The 27,863-nt window shown below is 37.5% G+C and overlaps 1 protein-coding gene across 2 annotated transcripts in view; it reads right to left on the bottom strand.

The window, feature by feature from the left end:
• Positions 1–27,863, bottom strand: part of MED13L (mediator complex subunit 13L) — a 288,468-nt gene that overhangs the window by 77,198 nt on the left and 183,407 nt on the right. The gene's annotated exons all lie outside the window — the stretch shown is intronic.

Raw genomic sequence — 27,863 nt, 5'->3', positions numbered from 1 at the left:
AAATTCTTAAATCTAGTCTGCCAAACGAAACTTTTCTGCTCTCCTTTTGTTACCAGGATTACTTTTTGAAAGCAGAGCTTACATGAATACCTATTTATAAAAGCAGCAATATAACAGAGGTGAATAAACACAAATTTACTCTCCCTGGAAAGAAGACATGAGACTGTTCTGATAGCCTTCAAGAACAGCATCCTGTCAGACTGAAGTATCAGCCTGTGAGTGAGAATGAGAAAAATCAGTATTGTTGAATAGAAAAAGTTATAGAAAGAAGAAAACATTCACTGGGTATGGTGCCGTTACACTGTTTACCCTCAAAAGCTGAAGTCTCAATTCAATTCTCTCAGGGATAAAGGGTTGTATTTACCCACTGTTAGCCCATGTTCATCTTGAATAATGTACTCACAGAACATAAACTTTTAAATTCCTTATTCAGTAACATTTAACTTCTGTGCCCGGGGTCATCATTGGTAAGAGTTCTTAGAAATATTCTTTCTCTGGAGATATTTTCAGCTACCCTGGAAGAACTACCATCTTAAAACCAATGGATGGGGCTTCCCTGGTGGCGCAGTGGTTAAGAATTCACCTGCCAAGGCAGGGGACACGGGTTCAAGCCCTGGTCCGGGAAGATCCCACATACCGCAGAGCAACTAAGCCCGTGTGCCACAACTACTGAGCCTGCACTCTAGAGCCCACGAGCCACAACTACTGAGCCTGCGCTCTAGAGCCCGCCAGCCACAACTACTGAAGCCCACGTGCCTAGAGCCCGTGCTCCACAATGAGTAGCCCCCGCTCACCGCAACTAGAGAAAGCCCATGCACAGCAGCGAGGACCCAAGGCAGCCAAAAATAAATAAATTGATTAAAAAAAAAAAAGACTCAATGTATGGTTCCATCCCTCTATCCCATTTAATCATTATACACTGAATCCCCTCTGCATCAGTTAAGCATACAACAGAGTGCAGTACATAAAACCACAATAAGCAATACAGAAAAAAGCCATGAAAATGTATTAATTTATTCTATGCAATACACTTGTAATTCTTCCACTTTCAGTCAAGATCACAGTACAGTTTAATAGTCTGGTTCAGGGACCAATTAATCCTTTTATATTTAAATCAATCACTGACTCCTCTCCGAATAATTTAGCTTCTACATGCTGCCTCCCATTTGATGTCTTTGGGGAAAAAGCACAGTTAACACTTATGTGGCATGTTAATCATGTTTAGTAATAGAAAAAGAAATGCATTATCAGAGAAATCTCTTACAGAAAGTAAAACATGCTCTAAAACGTGTTATCATAATCAGTATGTGTTGTCATTTTCTTAAGTAAAACAGGGAAGTTAAACCTGGAGCTAAGAATGTACCCTTCATCTGCCTTTTTGCAGTATGCCAAATGCATGTATCTATTTATTTATATTTTTTTCTATCTATGTATTTTGATTACGTATAAAATATATACCCAGGAATAAAGCCACTCTATACAACCCCTCCCCCCAACTGCTGTCAGATTCCTCTCCCCCATCCCAACCAAAAGCAGAATGACTTGATGATGCTCAAACAATGGGAAACGGGAAAAGTAACAGAAAAGCATGTATTTTATTCAAACTGGCCTGTGTTTGGCACCTTGCCACAAAGCTGTGTCCTTTTCCTCGAATAACTCTGAAGCCTAATTAATAGCATTAATTCAATGCAATAGTCATGTGTTGTCTAAAGATCCTTACCACTGCATGTAAAGCAGTTGTTCATGTTTAAGAATATTTTCCCTAAATAAATGTGTCAAGAAAGCATTAAGAGTTCATGTGATTTAGAATGCTACTTCTTACTCTGACCAACAGCATGAGAAGGAGGTGTTCCTTTTTGTTCCTGGATCTTATTCACCACAATAATAAGTCAATTTTGTATTCTAGTGGCCACACCATGGATTACAAATGTGGTGTTTAGTTTCAGAAATTTCAAAGCAAATGTAAGCACTTTTCAAACAGTCCATAAGTGAGTATTTTCAAAAATTTTTAACTGATTAACTCTGGATGCAAATCCAGCACTGAAAAAAGTGGTGTCTGTATCCTGGCATAACCCAAATGCACTGCTGACTCAGGAGCTCTGCCAGTTCAAACAGTTCCAAAGGGAGGGAAGCACACAGTGAATGTTAGCTCTGTGTTCACTTCACACCAACACAGAGAGATCGAATGGCAACAGTTTAAGATCAGGTCTATAATACTAGTAGGAAGAATAATTTAAAAGGAGGCCATGATATAGGCAGTAATCTGAACTCATAAGAGCACACAGCATCTAAGGAAAGAAATTCAGGGCTTCCCAGGTGGCGCAGTGGTTGAGAGTCCGCCTGCCGATGCAGGGGACACAGGTTCGTGCCCCGGTCCAGGAAGATCCCACATGCCGCGGAGCGGCTGGGCCCATGAGCCATGGCCGCTGAGCCTGCGCGTCTGGAGCCTGTGCTCCGCAGCGGGAAAGGCCACAACAGTGAGAGGCCCGCGTACCGCAAAAATAAATAAATAAAAGAAATTCAAAAGCCTGAGTACATTAATTGTCACACTGAAGAAATATTTCTCTGGTGTGTGAACTGTGACAGCCTCTGAGAATCTGTTTGACAACTATGACCCACAAATAATCATCAGGTGGAAAAATAGTGAGTGTCATTTCTCTCTAATCCCTAGAATAGTCATATCAAAGAAACATTTAGAAAGAACACAAGCCTTTTGTCTTTTTTCTTCTCAGAATAGAACACTACTAATCGAGATTAAACAAATGAACCAAAGCTTATCATCAAAAATCATCTTGTCCCTAGAATATGAAGTCACACCAGCTAACAAGCTACCATCAGCAGGATGTGTCTGCCTTGTGTTGAGTTCATGGTGGTTGGGATTCATTCACACTCCTCAGTCTAGTTTCCCCTTGCTAAGCAAGAATTAAAAGTGCTACAAATAGACAAGGAGATGGTAAGAGACCATACAGATCACTAAAAAAACAAATCCCAGGCGTTAAATGCAAGGGGGAAAAAAGTCTCCTGCATGTGTTTGGGTAAAATGCACTCTTAACTGTATTTCAGCGACTGTACATCTCAGATGGTGAATCCCAAGGGGTAAAACGTTACATGCTTTCTGGATTCAGTTTAGGATAGTTCAAAAGAAGATCATAAAATGCTAGACAGTCTTTTTGAACCCTGGTGTATCTTTCCTTTCTCTTCTCGATCTCTAATCTAGCTCTCCTAAATCTGGGCCCAGATGGCACTGACGTCCCCGGGCTGAGGCAGCAGATGAAAACCTTACCACGTCCCCAGAGTGCTCCTCTCTCAGGGTCAGCCCCCATCTGAGCTGCTCTGCACAATCCCCTCCCATCATCCTGGCAGCACAGCTTCTAGATGGGTATCTCAGGTACCCCTTCTTTTCTTTAAAAATTTTTTTATACTAATTATTATTATTATTTAATATTTATTTATTTTTGGCTGCATTGGGTCTTCGTTGCTGCGTACAGCCTTTCTCTAGTTGCAGCGAGCGGGGGCTGCTCTTCTTTGCGGTGCCCGAGCTTCTCATTGCGGCAGCTTCTCTGGTTGTGGAGCACAGGCTCTAGGTGCGCAGGCTTCAGTAGTTGTGGCACATGGGCTCAGCAGTTGTGGCTCATGGGCTCTAGAGTGCAGGCTCAGTAGTTGTGGCGCACGGGCTTAGTTGCTCCACGGCATGTGGGATCTTCCCGGACCAGGGCTTGAACCCATGTCCCCGGCACTGACAGGCGGATTCTTAACCACTGCGCCACCAGGGAAGTCCCTCAGGTACTTTCTTAAGAGCCCCCGACATGGTAGGTTCTCTCTTCTTTTACTAGGTTGTGTGTACTTGCGACTACCTTATACCTATGGACAGTCAGTATTGAAAACTATAGTGCGACACAAAGTATGAGGCACAGCATATTTGGTGCTCTTCTATAAATCTTACATTGAACATAATTTGATCAACATCAAGACACCAGACTGTCAAATAAATAACCCAGTAAGCATTATGATTACCAAAGACGATCCAATTTAGAGTTACTATTATATTAGCAGTCATCTTCAGACAAGTTACAAGTAAAAAGGGAAAAGAAGCATATTAATGCAACAAAAATTATTAATTCACAAAGTTTTTAAGCAGCCTTTCAAAATCATCAATAACAAGACGTAGTAGGTAATAAATAAAAATTAGGTGAATAAATGGTGATATTTCTAAGTCAACATATAAAAGTTACTCTGGAAGAGACTAATGCTTAAAAAAGGAAAAACAGGTTTATAAAAACATCTTAGTTGTAAAGCTAATATTAAAATTCAATCATTATTCTCTACATATTCTTTAATATACCATGTCTAAATCAAAATATGATAGGCTGGCTTATAGTTACTCACACAAAGGAAAGAATTCTTGATTCTTCTCTTATTTTAAAAAGTTGAATCAGTTAATTTTAAATAGTCATTGGTTTAAAAAAAAAAAAACGAACACAAACACATTGAGTATCTATTTGAAAGGCACTGGAATGCCCCTCCACTGACTCATTTAAAAAAAAAAAATCACAAAAGAAATAGTTAATACTGTGATGTAAAATCCAGAGCCAAATGGAGGTAAATAATTCTACCTCCCAAAATAATAGTTGGAATGGCCATTTAAAAGAAATTTTGTATATGTAATGCATTTATCTTATATTCCGTTATCTTCTTTGTTAAATGGAATTAATTCAACATTCAAATATAACTCCAACAGTACTTTATATATATTAGAATATTTTAACAATTAATATATATGTAGTAGCACGTGAAAATATAATTAAATATACCTGTTCAATTCATAAGGAAATTTGTTTTTTTCTATACTACTTATTTTTTTATTTTTACAACTTTATTGAATGAAGTATAATTGATCTACAATGTTGTGTTAACTTCTGCTCTACAGCAAAGTGACTCAGCTATAAATATATATATTCTTTTTCATATTCTTTTCCATTATGGTTTATCATATATATTGAATATAGTTCCCTGTGCTGTACAGTAGGACCTTGTTATTTATCCATCCTATATATACTAGTTTGCATCTGCTAATCCCAAGCTCCCAAATCTTCCCTCCCAACCCTCCCCTCCCCTCGTCCCATGGCAACCACAAGTCTGTTCTCTATGTCTGTGAGTCTGTTTCATAGATATGTTCATTTGTGTTATATTTTAGATTCCACATATAAGTGATATCTCATATGGTACTTGTCTTTCTCTTTCATAAGGAAATTTTTAATAGCAGGGAAAATCAGCAGAGTATTTCTTTTTCATTTCCACCTGTGTACAGTGAATTAAAATTTTTTTTTTTTTTTTTTTTTTTTGGCAGTACGCAGGCCTCTCCCCGTTGTGGTCTCTCCCGTTGCGGAGCACAGGCTCCGGACGCGCAGGCTCAGCGGCCATGGCTCACGGGCCCAGCCGCTCTGCGGCATGTGGGATCTTCCCGGACCGGGGCATGAACCCATGTCCCCTGCATCGGCAGGTGGACTCTCAACCACTGCGCCACCAGGGAAGCCCTAAATTTTCTTTTTAAAAAGAAAAAAGAAAATGCTTTCCTTTCCTCAGCACACAAGTAGGACATCCACCCTTACTGACAAGGACATAAAAAAATAAAGACAAATATATCGAGCTAGCTGTTTTACAGGTTTATAGAAAAATGCTGTTGATAGTGGGAAAAAACTACTGCTTTCATTTTATTTGATAAGTAGGTTCCCTTTATCCAACAAATCTGCCTAGGTTAGCTACATGGTACAAGTGACATGTTCTTGATAGTCGATATAACTTAAGGTAAAATAATGTCAGTGATTAAAAACACAGAATGAAAGAAACTAGATTAAGATAATGGGAAAACAGAAGCTGACAGTAACACTATCCAGAGACAGCTCAAGGATATTCTCCAGGGTCTCCTAGTGAGACCTAGGGATCTTTACTAGTAGTTCCTGTCCCACTCCACCCTCTAGCAAAGTCCTCGTGATCAAACCCCAGTCCTCAATACTGGAACTCTTCCCCTTGCCCTTCTATCTGAATAACCTGTACATTGTATCTGAGACACTAAAAGGTTAAATAAAGGAAGGGTTCCAGTCTTCCCTCTTGCTTTCTCTTTCAATAGTATGGAAAGGCTAGATGGTGTTAAGAAAAAGGGAAGTTTAACTACAACATTTATGGAATGTGTTTTTATTCAGGTTAGTTTTTATTTGGTTTTATGAAAAACCTACAGTAACAGCTGTGCTTACAAAGAAATGTTACTTTTAATTGTTCCACTTAAAAACCCATTTACTACTATCTGAAAAATCTGGGGACAAAAATGTGGAAGAGAATAAATAAATCCCTCACTATCACTAGTCACAAAGGGGAACAGGCACTGATACCTACTCAGGGAACCAAGAGTAGAAATGGTCGTGGGGGCAGCTCCTCAGAAACCAATGGGCTGAATGAGGGGTGGGAACCCAACACCCACCCTGCCAATTCCTTCCCAGCACTTGAAACTGGGATAGAAAGAGTGAGTTCTCTTCTCTCCAGTAGATCGCACCTATTAGAACCCATAACCCTGATATCTGTATGTGATCATTTCAGGAAAGGGGCATGGGGTGGGGTGTGTGATGAGATATAGGGAAAGGAGAAGGGAGTCAAAGCATTAAAAGGCTAGTGCAGTACCCCAGAGTGCAGTGATGAAAATTTAAGATTAGAACATGACAGTGAAAATGAAAAGGAAATACATTTTATAGGTAGACAAACCAAGAAGTATAACCTTGTGATACCATAATGGGTACATTCTTCAACTGGTAATGTTTAAGACATAAACTAATTTATAAATCGGAATGAAGCTTCGTCTTTTTAAATATCCAGAAAAATTATTTTTCTGCAGAAAAATGAGCTAAGTTATACACGTCTTACCTGCAGTCTTTTCTTATGCCTTTTAACTGGGAGGTGGGGCGGTGCATCAAGTTACAGACAGCCATTACTATTATTGATTTCTATTTTTTTAAATCTCTCTGTTTTTAAGTAATTTTTTAAAGGAGGAGACAATGATACTTACATTGTCTCTACTTAACCTTGTTCCCAAGGAAACAGCTTAAGTCTCAAAATCAGACCCTGCATAATTGTTTACTACAAAGGAAGTATGCTACAATGAGGCACTGCCCTTTAGCAGAATGAAAATGACCAGCTTGGGTTTTGCCTTAATATCAAACAGAAGTCTCTGATTTTCATATAGAGACCAATACTTTCTACTAAGCATATGCTGACAGGAATAGGTTACATTACTTAACATGTTCTCAAGTGCGGAATGTTACTATTTTCAGTGGCATTCTATTCTAGATTAAAACAAAGATGTAACTGAAACCATCTTTATTTTTAGATACTAGGGACCGCCTCTTGGAAGAAACTCAGCTTTGAAGTCATTCTGTTAAAAGTGGAGATAACTGCTCATAAACCATCATAGATGAACATATTTCCCATGACCAAATAGCTTGAGATTAAAATGATTTAAATTTTTTAAATTTTATACATTTTATATTAGTAAAAGAACCCAACAACAATTAAGCGTAAATCTTCTTGAATATACTACATAATTTCTAATAATATAACTGTGAATCTCCTACCTTTTATAAGCAGCCCTTTTCTAGAGAAAGCATTTAATATTTTGGCATAGCCAAAGAAAGAGTGATACATGAATCATTTGCAGACTTAGGAAAAAGTAAATGAAATACAGAGAATTCTCTTCCATAATTACAGTCAAAACCTCTATACTTCTAAATAAATGTTTTCTTGTTAAAGATTTAGAAATATTTAAACCAGGCAGTTCTAACATAACTGGTATTGAGTCTAAAAATGTACCATTGCATGGACATTTTATTTTGCCCAAAATATACAAATGGTAAAGGAAGCCTGGTTAACTCAAAACTTAGCCTCATTTACCACTATACTTCAACAAACTAAAATAAACATTAAGAAAACACCTGGGAGACAGAACCTTACAGAAAGTGCACCCATCCAGGGCCCTTCCACATGGGGAGAAACGGTTCTTGGAGCATAATAATGATATGATTTCAGATGTGACAACTGAGACTCATGATGATGGTCCCACATCCTCCGGGAACTATTAAATATATTCCAAATATTCTGATTACAAAGACAGAGAATTAGGGAACATATTTGAGAGATTTACATTAAAAAGAGGAAAATGAAAAAGGAATTTTGAGAGAGAGAGAGAAAAAAGAGAGGGAGAGAGAGATAAAGAGAAAGAGAGAGGGAAAGAAAAAGGGGAAAGGAAGAAAGGAGAGAACAGAAAAAAAAAGAAAAAAGGAAATCCCTGGAGAATAAAATTCTAGGACAGGATTTTTCAAACAGTTGGGGTCATGAAACCAGTTTAGTGAATTTCAACCAATATCTTTTAACTAAATAGAACAGAATAAAATAGAATAGAAAACATAACAGAATTTCAGACTTGTTTTCAAGAAAGCGAGAGAGAGACACAAACACACGTACGCTAGTTGCAATGTAAGATTCATTTCTTTGAATGCAGTTAAGAATAATTTAAAAGTTCTTTGAAAGATCAAATATTGTGGTAAACCTCAATTTAATATCCCCAAAACATGAAGATTTTTCATTACACTGGCCTTTGAAAATGCTGTTAAAGCCCCAAACCATAATTCACAGCTAGATTCTTCTAGGTATAACTCCATGAAAGTTAAAATTCTGACTCTGAGAGTTCAATTAACTCCTTCATGATACAAGACATAGCACTGCTTTTCTAATATTGGTACCCTAGCAGGCCAGGACAGTATATGCACTCAGAAAATAATTGAGAACATGCACGAAGTCTGAAAATAGAAATAACAATTTCACTAAAATTTATTAGACCAGTCTATGCGTGCTATAAAATTTCTCTGTGCAGGACTTCCCTGGTGGCACAGTGGTTAAGAATCTGCCTGACAATGCAGGGGACACGGGTTCGAGCCCTGGCCCAGGAAGATCCCACATGCCACGGAGCAACTAAGTCCATGCACCACAACTACTGAGCCTGCGCTCTAGAGCCCGCGAGCCACAACTACTGAGCCCACGTGACGCAACCACTGAAGCCCACACGCCTAGGGCCTGTGCTCCGCAACAAGAGAAGCCACCACAATGAGAAGCCCGCGTGCAGCAACGAAGACCCAATGCGCCAAAAATAAATAAATAAGTTTAAAACACAATTAAAAATTTTTTTTCTCTGTGTACACATGGAATAGGGACCATCAATACTAAACCTCTCTATAAACTAAATGTATCTACTGAATGGGAAATTAAGAGCCAACACCACTGAGACATTCTAATAACGAGTGGCAGGAAGCCAAGCCTGGTTCATACAAAAGCAGTAAATTTAAAGACTTCTCCCTCTGAATGAAAAGCACATCGTACGTAGAAGATGGTAATTCTTTTTTTCTTTAAATCGTTATGCAAGTTTCATTTATAGATATCCAAATTCACTTGTTTTAAGTTTATAGTTCAAAAAATGTACATTCTTCAAACTTAATAAAAATGCTCATTTTTCAAATATTTAACAATATACTTTTAAAACATATACTGTACAAAACTGTATCCATAAAACGAACACATAAAAATACCTAAATTAGGAAGCCAAAGTTTTATAAAGTCTAATCATAAAAAAATGGGTTATTTGTAGATTCTTCTATATCATAAGCAATTCCCACAGAATGAAAATATGAAAGAATATTATATAACATCAAGTCAAGAAACAAGATATATTTTGCTAAGACAAAACAGTAGAATCCAGTTAGTCAGTATTTCATTTAAATAATTTTTTTAAACTAGAAATACAGTTTTACTCTCCCTGTAAGGGGAGTAAATCGTCTGTATAATCTCTATGATTTCAAAATCATAAATGAAAAATTAATTCTAATTAACCTAGATATTAACTCTGTCATTAGGAGTAAAAGTTGGCTAATAGGGTCATATGCAAAGAGTAACAATAAATGGCAACAAATTTTATCAAGAGATAGTCCCTAAGAGGCACGTTAATTGATAAGAAGACAAGAAACAAGGTGAACCACAGCCATACGTCTAGCATTTAAAGAGATGTGTGCGCTAAGAAACCACATGCCAAAAAGCCACAATCAAATGATGGCTTGCCACTCAATTTAACAGCAGCAGCCAACCAGTTTTCTGTTATTGAAGTCTAAAGTATATTACGTGCTTAACTAACTTTCAAAAGCACATTTCATTTGGCTGAGAAGCAGAAAGAGAGTTTCTTGGGGGTAAACGTCTTTCACAGCGCAAAGGAGTCATTAGGGGGCAAGGATTAGAATTCAAAGCCATGAGTGACTTGTCTTTTGTGAGCTCAAAGAGATGACCTGATACACAGGACAGAGACACAAAAAGGGCAGACTGAAAGGATGATGAAAGTCTTTAGGAAATACAAAGGTTGAGAGAGAGGGAGTGTTGTTAGGTCCAATATTACTGGAAGTGGGTCTCACCGGGCCAAAAACTCAATTTTGGATGCCTAAAGGCATCTGTTTCATTCTGCAAGAGGCAGAACCTAAAGGCATTTAACTAACGGGAAAACTGCTCCAAGATTTTACTGAGTTTTGCTGTAGAAATTAATTCTTTATCATCCATTGAGAAAAATGTTTTGGTGTCATTCTAAAATGGTGTTAAATCAATTGTGATCTTTGTGGGGGGAAAAGCTGGAAAGCATCATTGACTCTTAAAGACAGCCAGTTAAGAACAAAAATCACTAGTCATGTGTTGGACTCTGGTTTGCATTACAGACCAGTCTCAAAGAGACTACATTTCATAATCCCCCTGAAACGGCCGAGGCCCATTCTACACGAAAGATACAATATACTCTTAAAGGATGACAAAGACAGTAGCAGTAAACCTCAGAAGAGAAGCCAAATCTTCAGCATCCAAACTCCGCTCTATCTACCCGTATTTTGTGCAGCAGAGCTAATTAGCTGCATTAAATGAGTAGTTCAGTATTCACATGCTATCCAGAGTTGCATGCCATCTCTGCCATCAGCCCTGTCATCAGCACTTAAATTCCAGGGAGAGCTTTCTAGGTAATGATCTAATAAATGAAGATGTAGCATTCTGTTTATGAAATATTGGTGACTGCTCTTTTGCTGCTGGATAAGCCTAGTCTATCCCGTACTCAGACTAATGGTCTTTACTTCAATCTCTGAAACAGTTTACATATGGAGACAGTCCAAAAGTCAATTTCAGTACCTTTACATTCACCTGGCAATCTAGCACATTTATAAACAGGATTTAGTTCATTAAAATGTATTATTGCATATGTTTTTTGATCCAGTGTCTTATGCTTTCTGAAATAACTTTATCATTTAGTCAAGGACTCACCCAAAACTTCACATATTTTTCTTACTTATTTCTGGCAAGATGCATAACCGAAAAGTTTTTAAGCCCTTTAAATTACTAAAAGAATTCAACTGTAGCCAATCAAAAGACATAAATTATATTTTCTTCCTGACCAAGAAAAGGAATCAGCTAGCACTCTTAAATTGAAAAGTGGCGATTATTTCCCACTTAAGTTCTAAAGGAACGGCATCAGCTTCTGATTTGAGGCACCCATCCCTCTCAGTTGATCTGATTTCTCATTTTAAGACGTGAACAAGGACACAAAGAAAATATACCTTCATTTGTTTATTTTCAACCTAAGCAATGTTAAACTTCTAAAATTCCAAAGTACTATTTCTCTCATATATATTCTGGAGATAAGTATATTTAATTATTGTACTCATACGTCTGTATAAGTAGTAAAATTAAAACAAATGTTGAGATTATTAAAAGTCCAAAGAAGTTTATACTATAGCATAAATCAGCAATAAGACCTTTCACTTTTTCATCTCTATAATGGAAAAGAAACAGACCACAGGCTAATCTGGTATCTTGTTAACCATTTATACGGCCATTTTTAACTCCCCAAATATTTTTTAAGGTCATAAAAGATGAAATGGGAAGGCTTTCTTTCAGAGATAAGTTGCTAATAACTCTTTTTAATCAGTGTTGCTGGAAAGAGAATACTGTCTAATTGGGAAAGTTGAATTAAAAACAATTTAGCCAACTGTAAAACAAGAACAGCATAACAGAGTACATAGTGGTTTATGGACTTCCAAATTTAGCATTTATGTATTCTCAAATATTATCATATTCCTCCATTCCCCTTCAGTTAACATTCTAAAACATCAGTAGTTTTTCATCCCTCTTAGTTGAATGTCTTATAACCACAAATGTAAAATACAAGTACATTAATTAAAGATCTTAGTATGGTACAAGTATACGTAGATAGTACTTAATAAAGTAATAAGTTGTTATGCTTATAAAGACACATGAAATAATCATTTCCATTTATAGGTTTATATTAAATAGACGTAATGGAACAAAAATTTTAAATTTGTATGTCAAGTATCCTTAAATAAGCTTGATTTCACAGGCAATGCCCCCCAAAAATCATACTCTGCAGAAAAATGTTTTATAGTATAAAATATATAAAATCTAATTGTTTAAATATTGAGGGAAAATATTAGAGTAATGAAACAGAAGAAAAAACACCGAGGAACTAAAAACATAAATGAGGCACCAAGAAAAGGGCTTGAAATTATATTTTAATTCTGATTTATGTGCTATTATTTTTAACATAATAAAAAAGTTACAGAAGTAACAAAAATAAATCAGTGTCATAAAATCAACACTATCACCTTAAACGAAATACTTGGAAAAAGTCTTTTTCTCAACTGTGAGGCAAAAAAACCCTTCAAATGCTATACAATTCCACATATGAAATTCATACATTATGAGAGAAAAGTAAAATAAGTTCAAGACTATTCCTGCACACTCCACAGGAAACAGTCCAGGATCACCTTCTCTGAACTTGGAGAACATCTCTGTGTATCCCTAAAGGTATCCGGAGTTGTGCCAACTAGGCAAATTTCTAATAAGCCAGGAGGTGTCACTTCGTATTAATATACTCAGTATTAAAAATCTGAGAAATATTTTAAGGCCTAAGTTGTTAAAAAGCAACCATACGTACACCAATAATTTGATAATTTAACTATAGATTACAATTATTAGATTGCATTGGGAGGAAAGATTCTAGACTCAACCATATTTTAAGTATACACACACTAACACAAATGACGCTTGTTTTACAGAGCTTTGACTTTTGCAGAATTATTAATTCATTGAAGATAAATGGAAGTTAAAGGACAGAGATGAGAAGAAAGTCAAAGACATAAAAGCATGGTGTCATCTTTAAGAAGAGGAAGTGGAAACTGAAGACAGTGGTGTAAGAGTATCTGTGTCTCCTGTTATTCTCTACAGTCTGCTTTCCTTCCCCTTCCATCTCTGAGGCTCAGCTCACATCTATAAACATGCTAACCACTAACCCAAAGCCTTCTTATCACTAACTTGATAAGAATATAAATTACTTTTTTTCATCTTTAACTTAAAAAATTCTAAGTAATTTTAAAGCAATTTGGGGGGAGGGGAAAGGTTTTTTTCAAGTCATGAGACTCAGTTATTTCCAAAACTAAACCTTCACTGTTTGTCCTGCCTAACTTTTAAATTCCACCTTCTAAAGTTGTCCACATAAACATTTTTTACCCAGATGCATTTTTTGTTTATTTGAAAATAAATTGTAGTTAGGGACTTCCCTGGTGGTCCAGTGGTTAAGAGTCCATGCTCCCAATGCAGGACGCCCGGGTTCAATCCCTGGTCAAGGAACTAGATCCTGCAAGCCGTTGAACTAAGAGTTCACATGCTGCAATTAAAAGAGCCCGCATGCTGCAACTAAAGATCCCACGTGCCGCAACTAAGACCCAGCGCAGCCAAAACCAAACCAAACCAAACCAAACAAACAAAAACCCAGGTATTCAAATAAAAACTTACTTAAAAAAACTGTAGTTACACATAACTTGCCTATTTTAATGCAAGGCTATAAAATCAATTCTCAATTGTTCAGCACTAAGAAAGGCAATGTCAGAGGGTCTTACAATTAGGCAGACCTGAGTTCAAATGTGATCCATTATTAACTGCCTTAAGTTAATTAACCTTTCTGTATTTCAGTTTTCAAGGCTCTAAAATAGAGATAATAATGCCTAACTCACAGAGATATAAACATTAAACAAGATAAGATGTGATCATGCTCTGGATATAACAGTTACTGAAATTAATTAAAGTTCTCACCACAAATCAGAATGAAATCATCTACTCATCAGTACTCATCTCAAATTACCTAATGTGAGTTTGGGAATGTAAGTTCAAATTTTACAATTCAAATAAACATATTAGAAAACATACTAGGGCTTCCCTGGTGGCGCAGCGGTTAAGAATCCGCCTGCCAAAGCAGGGGACATGGTTTCCAGCCCCGGTCCGGGAAAATCCCATGTGCCGCGGAGCAACTAAGCCCATGTGCCACAACTACTGAGCCTGCGCTCTAGAGCCCGTGAGCCACAACTACTGAGCCTGCGCTCTAGAGCCTGTGAACCACAACCACTGAGCCTGTGCTCTAGAGCCCGCTCGCCACAACTACATGCCGCAACTACTGAAGCCCGCATGCCTAGAGCCCGTGCTCTGCAAGAGAAGCCACCGAACGAGAAGCCTGCGCACCGCAACGAAGAGTAGCCCCCGCTCGCCACAACTAGAAAAAAGCCCACGTGTAGCAACAAAGACCCAATGCAGCCAAAAAAATTAATAACTTTTAAAAAAAGAGAGAGAAAACATACTAGAAAGGAAAATCCACTCCAAAAATCCAAATAACGAAGTATTACAAAAGTCACATCCAAACCTTAAATCAATCGTGCCACTGGTTTTTAAACTCTTCTGAGCAATACTGTCTTCCTTTCATACAAAATTTTACATAGCATCCGAATCTATTTTAAAAAGGAAAGACCAGAGTGGCCCAGACTGGAGTGAAGGCTATTTTCACTCAGATGGCCTCACAGTCCTGCACACCACACAAAGTCCCAGAGCTCTTCATACCCCTTACCTGAGAACTGCTTACTCTATGCCAATCTAATCTGTCTACATGATGTCCCATACAGAAAGTGGACACACTTTGTGCCTTTCCTGCCTTCTTTGCAAGGTACCGGCTCCTCCACCTTTCTGTCTACTTTATTCCTCAAAAGAAGATCAAGATTGTTCCCATAGGCTCTACAGGATAGCCCAGAACAATACCCTTCTTTGAACTTGGAGTATTCTTTCTGTATCACTCATCTGGACCCTCAGGACAGCACCTTGCTTGATATTATTCAAGTTGGGGCATTTCTGTCTTCTCTGCATACCTAGTCCCACCCGTGAGAACAAGGTATGTGTTAGCCTCTGAACAGTCCTGAAGAGGACCCAGCAGATCACTTTTTTGTATTAGTTGTAGGCACTGAGTGTGCTTTGAGAAATGGGGGGGGGGAGGGAGGAGAGTCATTTTATTATAATTACGCACTGCTTTGGATTATCTAAGCTACTGCTAGTTTCACATACCTCCAAAACAGAATCTCATTGACCTAAGGCAAATGCCTTTTTTAACCGCCAACATAAAAAAATTTTTTAATTGCAATATACAGATTTAAAATTGTGCTACAAACACTTAGTTCCATTAAGTAGTACTGCTATGTTATTACTAACACAAAAATACAAACAACAGTCAGTATTTACTTCTTACGGAAAGAGGTTAATTTGATTAAACTTCTCTGCTCTTAAAATCTTTGGAATTTGGTGCCCCAGATGTCTGGAGCATGACTGCCTGGGGAAGAAAGCATGATTGAGAAAGCAAAAGGCTTTGACAACAGCTTAGTTAAGTCTTAGACTAAGAAGGGCGTTCCCAGGGTCTCATTAATACTCAGCTAGTCTAACAGAGGGCTGCTTTGGCGAAGGCAGACAATGAAGACTGCTTAAACACACAACAAAGCAACTGAGTCTTCTACAGTACTAAGCTGCCGAAAGGGCAGATTCCTCTCCTTATAGCTCGTCCATCTGACACTCCTTCAGCATTAAGACTCATCAGAGCAGCACACAGTCGATCTCTGCTTTATAGTGAACTATTCAATTATAAACAGCGTGAGGACAGGGGCCACATCACTTCTGTCCATTGTTAAATCCCTTGCATCTAGCACAATGTATGGCATACAGCAGGCTCTTTTAAAAGGGGGGTGGGGGTGGGGGAATCTATGTATCTGTATAAGTATATGCTGAGTACAATAAATGGATGGCAAGAACAAAGAAAAGCGCTTTCACGCTCACCATCACAACGTCCTATTGATTTTTTACAATATGACCTGAAGATAGTTTTTAAATTAAGTTAAATATAAGCTATCACATTAATAAATTTCCCTGCAAGGTAGGATTACACGTAGAATATTTAATATTATTTCTGACCAGATCTGAGCTTAACTTATAAACAGTTTTTAAGAATCTGAAGAAAATACGACTGCAATACAGTAGAATCTCCTTCTGCATTCTGGCAGCACATCCAAAAACCTGTCCCAACAGGCCTAATATTGCATGGTCAGCGAAGAGGAAAAGTGAAAGGAGTCTTCTACTTTGCTGCTTCTCTGAAAAGGGAATCACATTAGGCCATTAAGTAGTCAGATACATTATTTTATTGCTTGCAAAACCCTTGGGTAATAAAGAATGAGTACAAATTGCCACAGGCAGTTTTGGAGGAAAAACAGAACGGTGCAAAACAATGACAGCTGCTCTATGCAGCGCTGGACAATTGCAGTACAGAAAACAGTGCATCAGTTGCAGTTTTTCTGCTCCAGTAGAGCACCCGGCCATGTGTGAGGAGGAGCTATGTAAGCACGTAAGTCTGCAGAATCTGGGTGTAAATGCATAAGGAAGAGAAAGGTGAGAGAAGAGGGAAATGTATTTTGTAAAAGCGATCACAAGTCAGATTCAGTCACACACACACATTTCCATGCTCTTCTGAATAAGACTACCATGGGCAGCCACCATGAAAAAAAGCACATGCCCCTGGGAAACACATAGGTAAAAAGGTCAATACTCTTTATTGGGAGGAACATTAATATTTTCCCATGAAAATAATAAGACATAAAAATAAAGAAGGATATTTCTTTAATGAGGCCTATGATCTAAGAAACCAACTTAATTTCTAGACAAAGAAAACCAATTTGTGTCACATCTTGTACAGGAAAATAGCAAGAATGAGTGATTTATTTTCATGGGATTCAGAGAATAAAACTGGACTCTTACCTTTAACCTTGCTTAAAAGATATTATAAAGTATCAGATTTACTTCTAAAGACCACTGCTTTACTTTAACCTCTTTATTGTGCTATTTTAAAGTACTGTGCGAGATCTTTATTTTATACACTACTATACTGTTAAATTTTTAGAAAAAATTATAAGAACCCTTCAATACTATGGTTATAAAAATGTAAGAGCTTTAGGGCTTCCCTGGTGGCGCAGCGGTTGAGAGTTCGCCTGCCGATGCAGGGGACACGGGTTCGTGCCCCGGTCTGGGAAGATCCCACGTGCAGCGGAGCGGCTGAGCCCGTGAGCCCGTGAGCCATGGCTGCTGAGCCTGCATGTCTGGAGCCTGTGCTCCGCAACGGGAGAGGCCACAACAGTGAGAGGCCCACGTACCACAAAAAAAAAAAAAAAAAAGTAAGAGCTTTACTTTTAAGTTCATATAGAATCTCATTACAAAATCATGTAAGAGTTTTATCTGTAACAAAAAACAGAAAACGCTTATTTATGAATTTTCCACTTTCAAATTTTCATTGTAAAGAAGAAAAATCTCTTGAGCAAAAGAATCAACTCTACCAGCTACCAACAGATGGCACAGGTGGTCACAAGCAGCCACTCCAGTATCTGCTATCTCATCCTCTATAATCAGCAGGTTCATGTTTAGTTTTACGGAGTTTTAATATGATGACTGACCCTATCGTGTTTAACAAACAAAAAAGCAGGACAAAGAAAAAATGAATAGTCTACGTAAATAAAATCCGAGATCATTTTTAAAACTAAAAGTGATGAGAAAATGATGAACATCAGTGGAAATAACTGTGGAGGATACAAAGTGAGCCCTGCACTACTGGAAACAACGATAATCAACATGAGATAAGGTCAGGAATTCCCTGGCGGTCCAGTGGCTAGGACTCAGTGCTTTTCACTGCCAGGGGGAGGAGGCTGGGGTTTGATCCCTGGCTGGGGAACTAAGATCTTGCAAGCCGCATGGCGTGGCCAAAACAAAACAAACAAACAAAACAAAACGAGAGCTAAGGAAAAGGTGCAAGATGGGAAAACACAGTATGAAGAATAGCATCAGTGTTTGAAAGCTTTCTGGCCCAATAATACTAATTCAGGAGAATTTAGAGGATAAACAGAATTAAAATATTCAGAGGAAGAATTCAGTGAATGGGCTCAAGGCCAGATGAAATCTACACAACACTGAAATGGGTGCTACAACAATGTAGCTCTCTATGACACCTATGCTGATCATCCGAGGGGAGTTTACCTGCCTCAACAATTCTAAAATGGTCCACGTCAGTATGCCTTGGGAAAAGACACTTGGGTAGTGCTTATATTGGCAAGAGCATTCCTGTAACACAGGTGATGGGAAATCAGAAAATTCTAAGCAGGCGAGATAAAAGTCAAAAAAATCATTTTGACTACATACTCCTATCATCTAAATAATAAATGAGCACACATCCCCCAATATGTGTCTATTTGTCTACATTCTAATTTTCTACACATAACTCTGTATTTCATTGACTCTAAGGAACAATAAATTGTAGATACTGTCATTTTATTAACCACTAAGGAATACAAAACACTAATTAATTCTTACATAAGAAATACCACAATTTGAGATGTTAAAATGTGGGGGGGGGGCGGGGGATACATCTTAGAGCCAATGAAATGTAGTATGTGGTTAACATTAATCTATATTTGTAAGCTCTAAAACATCCACAAAGTTGGAATTTCAAATAAAAAGGGAAAAAAGAAACAAAGTAACATTTTTATTTGTGCACTTTAACAGATTGTCTTTTGCACACAAGTTTGGAGATCCTTATCAGAATATAGGGTGAAAGAAGGAGACTGGTAGAAGATGATGTTAGATCTCAATAAATAAATGCTTACTGAATGAAGAAGTAGACGCTTTATCTCCTCTATTACGTTTATTACACATCACATGAACATGATCTGTGATGAACTCAACAAGAAAAAAGGCGAAAAAGCAGACAATACATATTTCTCATAAATTACCACCCCTCTTAACTTCTTGATTAGAGTAAATGTAGGGGTAAAGAGCACAGATTTTAGAGCAGAACAACTCTGAATTTGTAACATGACTATGCCACTCACTATGAAAAACACCATGGATACTTCAGTGTTCTCACCAATAAAATGAAGGTAACAGTTCTTACATCACAGGATTAAAATGGGGGATCAAATGAGTAAATGCACATAAAGCTTTCAGCAGATTCTCAGAATATAACAAGACTCAATAAATGGCAACACAGGGATCATATATGGGAATTAATTTCACATTTTAACTTACTTTAGATTACCTGAGGTGATAGGTGCAAAAATGATATTTGAAAGTATTTGACTTAAAATCAGTCTTATTCACCAAGACCATGTTTAGATGTCACTCTAACACAAATATTCATGGGATGAATCCTTAAATCAAAATCCATTTGTATCTATAACCCTGAGGGAAGACCAAATAGGGGAACAGCACCAAAAATTACATACTGCCTTCTTTATTTGACATCAGGATCTGGGTGGTGGGGTGCTTTGTTAATCTAGCCCTGGGGAGGCCTCAGATGTGTCTGACAGCTGACAATACTAATGGGACAGCAAAGTACACCGTCAACAACACAAAGCCAGAAGAATCTCCAAAAACAGCAGGGTTCATTTTAACAAGACACGGTCTTCTTAACAAGTGTCTTTAAAAGAAATACCAGTTTAGGTAAGAATTTATTGATAATCTGTTCTGTAAGAATGTATTCTATTGATTACCACTTTTCAAACACTAACATTTTTTGAATATAAACACTCCTGATATATGGTTTAGAATTTCCAAAATGGTCAACTAAAGAATTTTACCTGGGCATAAACCCAAATGTGGATGATGAAATATTGACAACGTTTGTGGTAAACAGGAATCACTGGCCTATAAGTTTGTTTCCTGACTCCTGCTGCCTCTGTTTATTTTATTGCCTTAGGATTGGCAATAGCTTTTCTCAGAGTAAGAAATCTGAATTCTATGTACTACCTTGAATTGACTTGCCACATATGCTTTTCAGAATGTCAGTGTTCTGGATTTGAACTCTTAAATTACACTTTAAGGACACTCAGTCTGTGCTCTCTCTAGAACTGTTAGGACTCTAACCTGAAATAATACCGGTCTGTTACTGTTGTGCACAACCATATGCTAGCACTGGCATCACCTTTTACGTACTGATGGTGGCCCACATTAAAAAAGCATATGTTGGGCTTCCCTGGTGGCGCAGTGGTTGAGAGTCCGCCTGCCGATGCAGGGGACACGGGTTCGTGCCCCGGTTCGGGAAGATCCCACATGCCGTGGAGCGGCTGGGCCCGTGAGCCATGGCCGCTGAGCCTGCGTGTCCGGAGCCTGCGCTCCACAACGGGAGAGGCCACAACAGTGAGAGGCCCGCGTACCACAAAAAAAAAAAAAAAGCATATGTTTCCAAGATATAAAAATTGAAAAAAAATAAAATAAAATAAAAAATAGGGCCTCCCTGGTGGCGCGGTGGTTGGGAGTCCACCTGCCAATGCAGGGGACGCGGGTTCGTGCCCCAGTCCGGGAAGATCCCACATGCCACGGAGCAGCTGGGCCCGTGAGCCATGGCCGCTGAGACTGCACGCCCGGAGCCTGTGCTCCGCAACGGGAGAGGCCACAGCAGTGAGAGGCCCGCATACCAAAAAAAAAAAAAAAAAAAAAAAAATCGAATGGGGGAAAAAAGGCAGGGCCCCAATTTGAGGTCCACCACCAGAGAGCTCTGGTTGTAACATGGGAAATAACCTGGGCACAAGGCCAAGGTACTCAAAAGAATGCAGCACTGATGTCATGACCTAGTCCATGAGAATGATAAAGGTGCTGCTTCCAAAAGTGACTGAGAAAAACTCAAGGGCCAAGGAATACGGAGGTTCTAGCTCATTTGAAGATTTAACATCTTCTCCCTGCAACAGCTCATAAGGTAGATGCTTCTTATCAGCCAGAAACTTAGTGGTACAAATGGATAATAATAACAACAAAGGAATCCTAAACAGCCCTGTTAAAGCCAATATTTGGAACCAAGACTTGTTAGCCAAACTCATCCCTCATTTAAAACAATCCTAGCTTTAGTCTTTCTCCCTAAGAGATGATGCCTACCCTAGCTTCCTTCACTCTTCAAGTCCTGATGAGTTTTTTCAGTTGGCCTGGGTTCCCCATCTCCAACCAGCAGTTGCACTGCCTGGTCTAGTGGTAAAACCCTGCCTGACCCACATTCTTGCCCAGGCTACCCAGTCTCAACACATGCCTATCAGAACCCACCAAAGTCAAGGGCACTGAGGTATGAGCAGAGTTACGGGAGAGCAGAAGGTATGAAGACAGGCTCAAAGCCCAGCCCCCTTTAACTTGCTGGCTATCCAACTTTGAGTAGGTTACTTAACCTTACTGTACCTTAGGTTTTACATCCATAAACTGAGGATAATTATTACCTAATAGGATTATTATCAGGATTAAAGAATCTTTGAAAAAATGCTTAGAAGAGTAGTACACAGTACTACTTTAATCAATAAATGTTAAGATATTATTTCATTTATATTTTATAAGAACAAAAGGCTTACTGCAAAAAAATACTGCAAGAATATTATTTGTTCCTTATTTAACCAGCTTTACAAAAGAAATAAAAACTAGTTAATGTCAATTATATCTCAATAAAACTGGAAAAAATTTAAAGAAATAAAAAGTATAACAGGATTAGTCATTAATTCATCTATCCACGTATCATCCACTGACTTACTGAAATCCTACACAAAAGACTGGGCCCTGTGCTTAACACATCAGTCATCAGTCAAGTATCAGTCAAGTATCAGTCAAGCAGGGGTAGGGGGAGAGAAGGGGGGGACTTTGTGGCCACAAAAAATAATTGTAAGAATCCATCCCCTCTTGCTATTCTTGGTTCACAGCCTTCACAGAATCAGTGTCAGGTATCACTTTGTCCCACACCTTCATTTTACAGATAAAGAAACTGGTTATTTAGAAAGAAGATTTGTACAGAACCTTTATCATTATTAATAAGTTATTTTATATGTATGTAAGCATCATGTACATTTGGTATTCTTGATTACTTAGAAGCACATGTTAGATATTATTAAGAAACCTCAATAGTGAAAATATAAATCCATATTTGAACAAGTATTTTTGCGTAGCTATTGAAAATTAAGGCAGGTCCCAGTTTTTGGCTGAATATAAATAATATAACTAGAAAGATCAATGAAAAAAAGAGTTTTTTCCGTAATACCATTTGTCAGAAATGGTATTACTAGGTGAAAGAATAACATGAATTTTACAGTTCTCCTTTTGTGGTACCATATCACTATTTAGAAAGACTGGATTTATTGACATTTTTTTTGAAGAGTAACAATAAATGAGTAGGCTACCCTTAAATACCACCAGCCTTGGTTTTGTCCATTTTATTTACTTTTGCTTCTTTAATATATGTGAATGGGTACCTCCCATTTGTTTCCCTCTGCATTTGTTTTAAGAAATAGGATGGATGAACAAAATACTTTTCTTGTAAAGTCTGTTATAAAGATTATTGTAAAGACTGACTGAGGGACTCCCTAGTGGCACAGTGGTTAAGAATCCGCCTGCCATGACATGGGTTCAAGCCCTGGTCTGCGAAGATCCCACATGCCGCAGAGCAACTAAGCCCGTGCGCCACAACTACTGAAGCCTGCGCGCGACAACTACTGAAGCCCGCGTGCCTAGAGCCCGTGCTCCACAAGAGAAGCCCCCGCAATAAGCCCATGCACCACAAGGAAGAGTAGCCCCCGCTAGCCACAACTAGAGAAAGCCCACACGCAGCAACGAAGACCCAACACAGCCAAAAAAAAAAAAAAAAAGGCTGACTAAAACTGAGTCTTTGCTTCATAAATAATGGCTGTTTTTATTTATCAACCATTTGCACAGAGGAGAATGGTCTAATTAATGTTTTCAGTTTTAGTATTTTCTGGGTATTATACTTTATATATTTATCAAGATCAGACCGTTGCTTTTCTTTTTTTAGTATTGCTGGTTTTGAAATACTTTTTGAAAAAATTTTAATGAAACCACCAAAATACAGATAAAATTATTATTGCTTTAATAGGGTTTTCTTAAAGCTTTATTTTAAAGTACAGCCAAGATAAATAAATTTTTCTGGTGTATGTATTTTTAATGAGGATGTTTCATTCCACATTTGACTTCAACGTATATATCTTGAATTACCAGTTTCAGGTTTTTTCCATATTAACACATACTTTTCTCAGTTTATTATAATGTTCCTTTTCCCAATAATTTTATTTCACCCAAACAGTTATTTGTTATATTCATATACAGTTGATTCTATTCTAAACTATGCATCCTGCGTAACATTTTTTTTGGGGGGGGGTTGCTGGGTTTTAAGATCATAAAATTTAAACAACTTGTACTTTTTTAATGTCTTAGAAACGAGTGATACAATCCCACATATGTCCTTTTTACCCATTAGAATCATGCCTGATTTTTTTTCATGCATACTTGACTATAATTATGTCAAGTTTTATATAGCATAAGCATCAATCACTTTTGACATGATGCATTAAGGGACAGACTAGATAAAATAACTGCCAGGGGACATGTCCAAATGCAAGGGCTATTATAAGACAGGCACTTATAATCCCAACACACATTTCTGGACAGACCAGAATTAAATCTCAGATCCACATCACTAGCTGTGTGACCTTAAACAAATCACATAATCTCTCGTCTGTAAAATAATCATCTCTCTCTTAAGGTTATTATGAGGATTACATGAATGTTCATTTGACTAATAAACATTAAATATGTAAGGCACTCTTCTAAGTACTTTGTAAATATTAACTCATTTAATTCTCATAACAATCCTATGACATAGGGACAACAATTACCGTTCTTTCACAGATAAACTGAAAAAAGAGGTTAAGTAACTTTTACTTGCCTAAGGTCACACCATTAGTGACTGGGAAAGCTAGGGTTTGAATCCAGGCAGTCTGACCTCAAAGTCCACGCTCTTAAGCACCACACTTAAGTGTCTCTCAAAATACTGAAAAGCACTTGCCTGGCACCCAGCATAATGATAACAATGATGATAAAGCACACAGTGCCCAGCCTAGCATAGAAACATACAGTCCCCCAGAGGCCCAAAGATGGCTGGGGGCCCCAATGTTGATCAAGATGACATATAAAATATACAAGTACTTCTAGATTAAAATTACACAGTACAGAAATCTCTAAAAATACTAATTAATAATACTGCTTTAAGAATTTAAAAAGAAATCACTAATGAACTATACTATAAATCACTCTCCCACTGAGAGCCTGGTTTTTCTCTTAACATTGTTAAATGAATCTTAAAAATAACTAGCAGTTGATATTTTGGTACTATTGACATTTAGCACTCAATTTCAATTATAAACTAGAGGTACTAATTTTTAAAAGGAAGTGCTCAAGTGTACTTTATTACTATAAAGATTCAGAAGAAAATTAAATGTATTATTTTATGTTTACTTTTTAAAAATACCAGTATTATTTGTTCTGATTAATAATGTAATATATGTTCATGATAGAAAGCTAAGAAATACAGGGGGGTTGGGAGAACAAGAATCACCAGTAATTCAATATCATCGTGTACAGTTTGAGATATTTAATTTTCAGATGATGACAGCTGCTTGCTTTCAATTCTGAAAACAGATGAAATTTCATGAACTAAAGTAATTATTGTCAAGGTGCTTCAAAAAGAAATGTTCTTCAATTAAGTGAGAAACATTAACTTACTATTGTTTTAAATAATGAATGTTTTCTCCACTCTTTATGCTTAATATAAACTAAGTTCAGTCAACAGACATGACTGACTGAATCCGACTAACTTTAAAATGTTTTTTAAAACAACTTAAACAAATTTTGATAAAATCAGTCACACGTTTAGAAACTGATTACTAATTAATGACAAACACTGGAATTAAAATTAATTCTCTTCCACTGTACAGATAAGGCCAAATCACTCAATTGGTATTGCTTAAGCATAACATGTTTTAGCTTGGTCCCAGATATGCTAACAAATTGGAAGAGAAAAGTAACTTTTGTTCTTCTAAATGGAGTACCCTGTGAAAAAGAAACTTCAGGCAAAACCAATACTATTTAGATGAATACCTATTCAAAGGGCATTTACACTTTCAGTATATTAACATCAATAGTCCTCAGAGGCCAACCTTCAAATTCCAACAAAGGGCAAGGAAAATAGTGTTAAAAAGTATTCAAGTAAATTGCGCTTCTCCTCCCACACCTGTACCCTGATAGTCTTATGGAATCTTTCTGGGTTTTCTACCATAATAAAGGCTTATTTGATATGATTTTATCTTACTCTTAATTTACAGGACAGGTAAGACTCTTTATGTACCTTCCAATTTTGCAAACTAGTAACAATTAAGACTTAATGCTTAAAATAATTCTTCTAAATATCTTTTTTTGTCATTTTAAATCCATTAATTTAATTTTAACTTAGTTAAATTAAATTAATTAATTTAATTTAATTTTAAATCCATTAATTTGAGTCACCTCAAATAAATCAGGTTAGTAAAGGCACTCCAATACTGTGGTAATTCAGTATTCACATCAGTTTTGGGAAGCGACTCCTTACACTTCAAGAAATTAAACTTGTAAAAGCTTTCAGCTTCTATACCTTATTTGATTTAATGTTAATCAAGCTAGCACTGGTTTTTTTTTTTTTTTTTTTTTTTTTGCGGTATGCGGGCCTCTCACTGTTGTGGCCTCTCCCGTTGCGGAGCACAGGCTCCGGACGCGCAGGCCCAGCGGCCATGGCTCACGGGCCCAGCCGCTCCGCGGCACATGGGATCCTCCCAGACCGGGGCACGAACCCGTTATCCCCTGCATCGGCAGGCGGACTCTCAACCACTGCGCCACCAGGGAGGCCCGAGCACTGGTTTTTAATATATGTTCAAACAGGTTTCTAAGCAAGCTGTTGATCTGCTATTTGAAGAATAAGCAGGCTTGCCATTCTGCCAGATACTCTTGTTAATGACCCTTTATGCCCTGTCTTTAACCACACTGTTTAAACACACGGAATATTTTTGTTATATTTCATATACAGTGACAAAACAAAGCAAGAATTCTTTCGATGAATGAATTTTATAAAACCATAGAGTTCCCTTAAACTTCACAGATGTTTACATACCCATGGCTGACTGCACACTATATTACACTGTATGTCAAGGTAACTGGTAGATACATTCCTGCCAAATCTTGGCCAATAAACATTATTTTACACAGGCCCTTAAAACTACTATCCCACTTAACACTACACCACCACCAGGACCACCACTTAAATTCCAACCAGCTTCCTGCCTCAAACTTCATACTCCAATTTCCAGCCATACTCCCCCCCCAACCCTGTACGAGGGGGACTATTGGCTTATAAATCAGCTCACTAAAGTATACAGGACAGAGTTGTAATCTGATCTGAAATGTATGGGAACCTGGTTCCATTTTGCAACTTTACATAATTTTTAAATTTCCCTTTAACTGAAGGATAAGGATTAACAGGAAACCTGGCACTTGAGTGCACCAAACACTGCACAGGGCACAGGTAGATTCTTGTCTTGCTGGGAAAGGTAGTCAGGACTAGCCACCCAACACAATAGCTTTTGAGTCTGAAGAAAAACAGCTTGATACGCTGAGGACAGAATGAAACTAAAATTAAAATCATAGACATTTATTGTGGAAAAGTCCTTAAAATGATCTGGTCCAACCCCCTCATTTTCTTAACGAACTGTAGTGAAAAATTAGTTTAAATTATTTCAATCCAAATATTCAAGTATCTGCTGTGTGCTGGGTATTAGTTTATGGATTAGATTTTTAAAAGAGACTTGTACTTCTTGAGTACACACATGAAACACGCCTGTTTATGATATACAGTTCACTTTTAAGCCTATAAGATGAGTTGAGAGGCAGTTTGGATTAGTGGGAAGAAGAGAAATCTGGAACCACTTACCGGAATTAAATACTGTGGAGCTCTACGCAAATCACTTAACCTCTTATTTAAAAAGCTAAGGGGACCTTCTTACCTCACAGGTCCTTCCAACTCCAGTAACATAACAAATCGGATTCTTTTATTAAAAAGTAGCACTGAGTAGTTTGAAAGTCCACACTTGGAAGCTAGGAAATTGGATTAAGATGGAAAATGTTTAATTTTCCTTATTTTAGGTAGATTAAAGAAAAATTACTATTACAGAGATACAATATTAGAGTCTTCTGAATAAAATTCTGAAAGAATACATAAAAGACCATTCACAGGGACTATCTCATGCGAGTCTGGGAGCAAAAGAGGTGAAGAGGGAGGTTTTTGTTGCCTTCGAAACTACCTAACTTTTTCAAGGGCATGTATTACTTTTATAATTTTTTTAAACCTCCGATTTTTAAAAAACTTATGAGCACTTAAATCACAGAAGGCAATGTAACGTAGCAGAAAGTACAATGAACTACAGAAGGGGAGAAAAGATTACTAGTCGGCCTCTCTAGCTCTGTGACCTTGGGAAGTATATTTGAGTTACAACATT

This window comes from Mesoplodon bidens (genome assembly GCF_964165515.1).
Source record: "Mesoplodon bidens genome assembly, chromosome: 13".
NCBI classification, from domain to species: Eukaryota; Metazoa; Chordata; class Mammalia; order Artiodactyla; family Ziphiidae; genus Mesoplodon; species Mesoplodon bidens.
The sequence above is the reverse complement of the archived record's forward strand: the minus strand, read 5'-3'. Positions and strand labels throughout refer to the sequence as shown.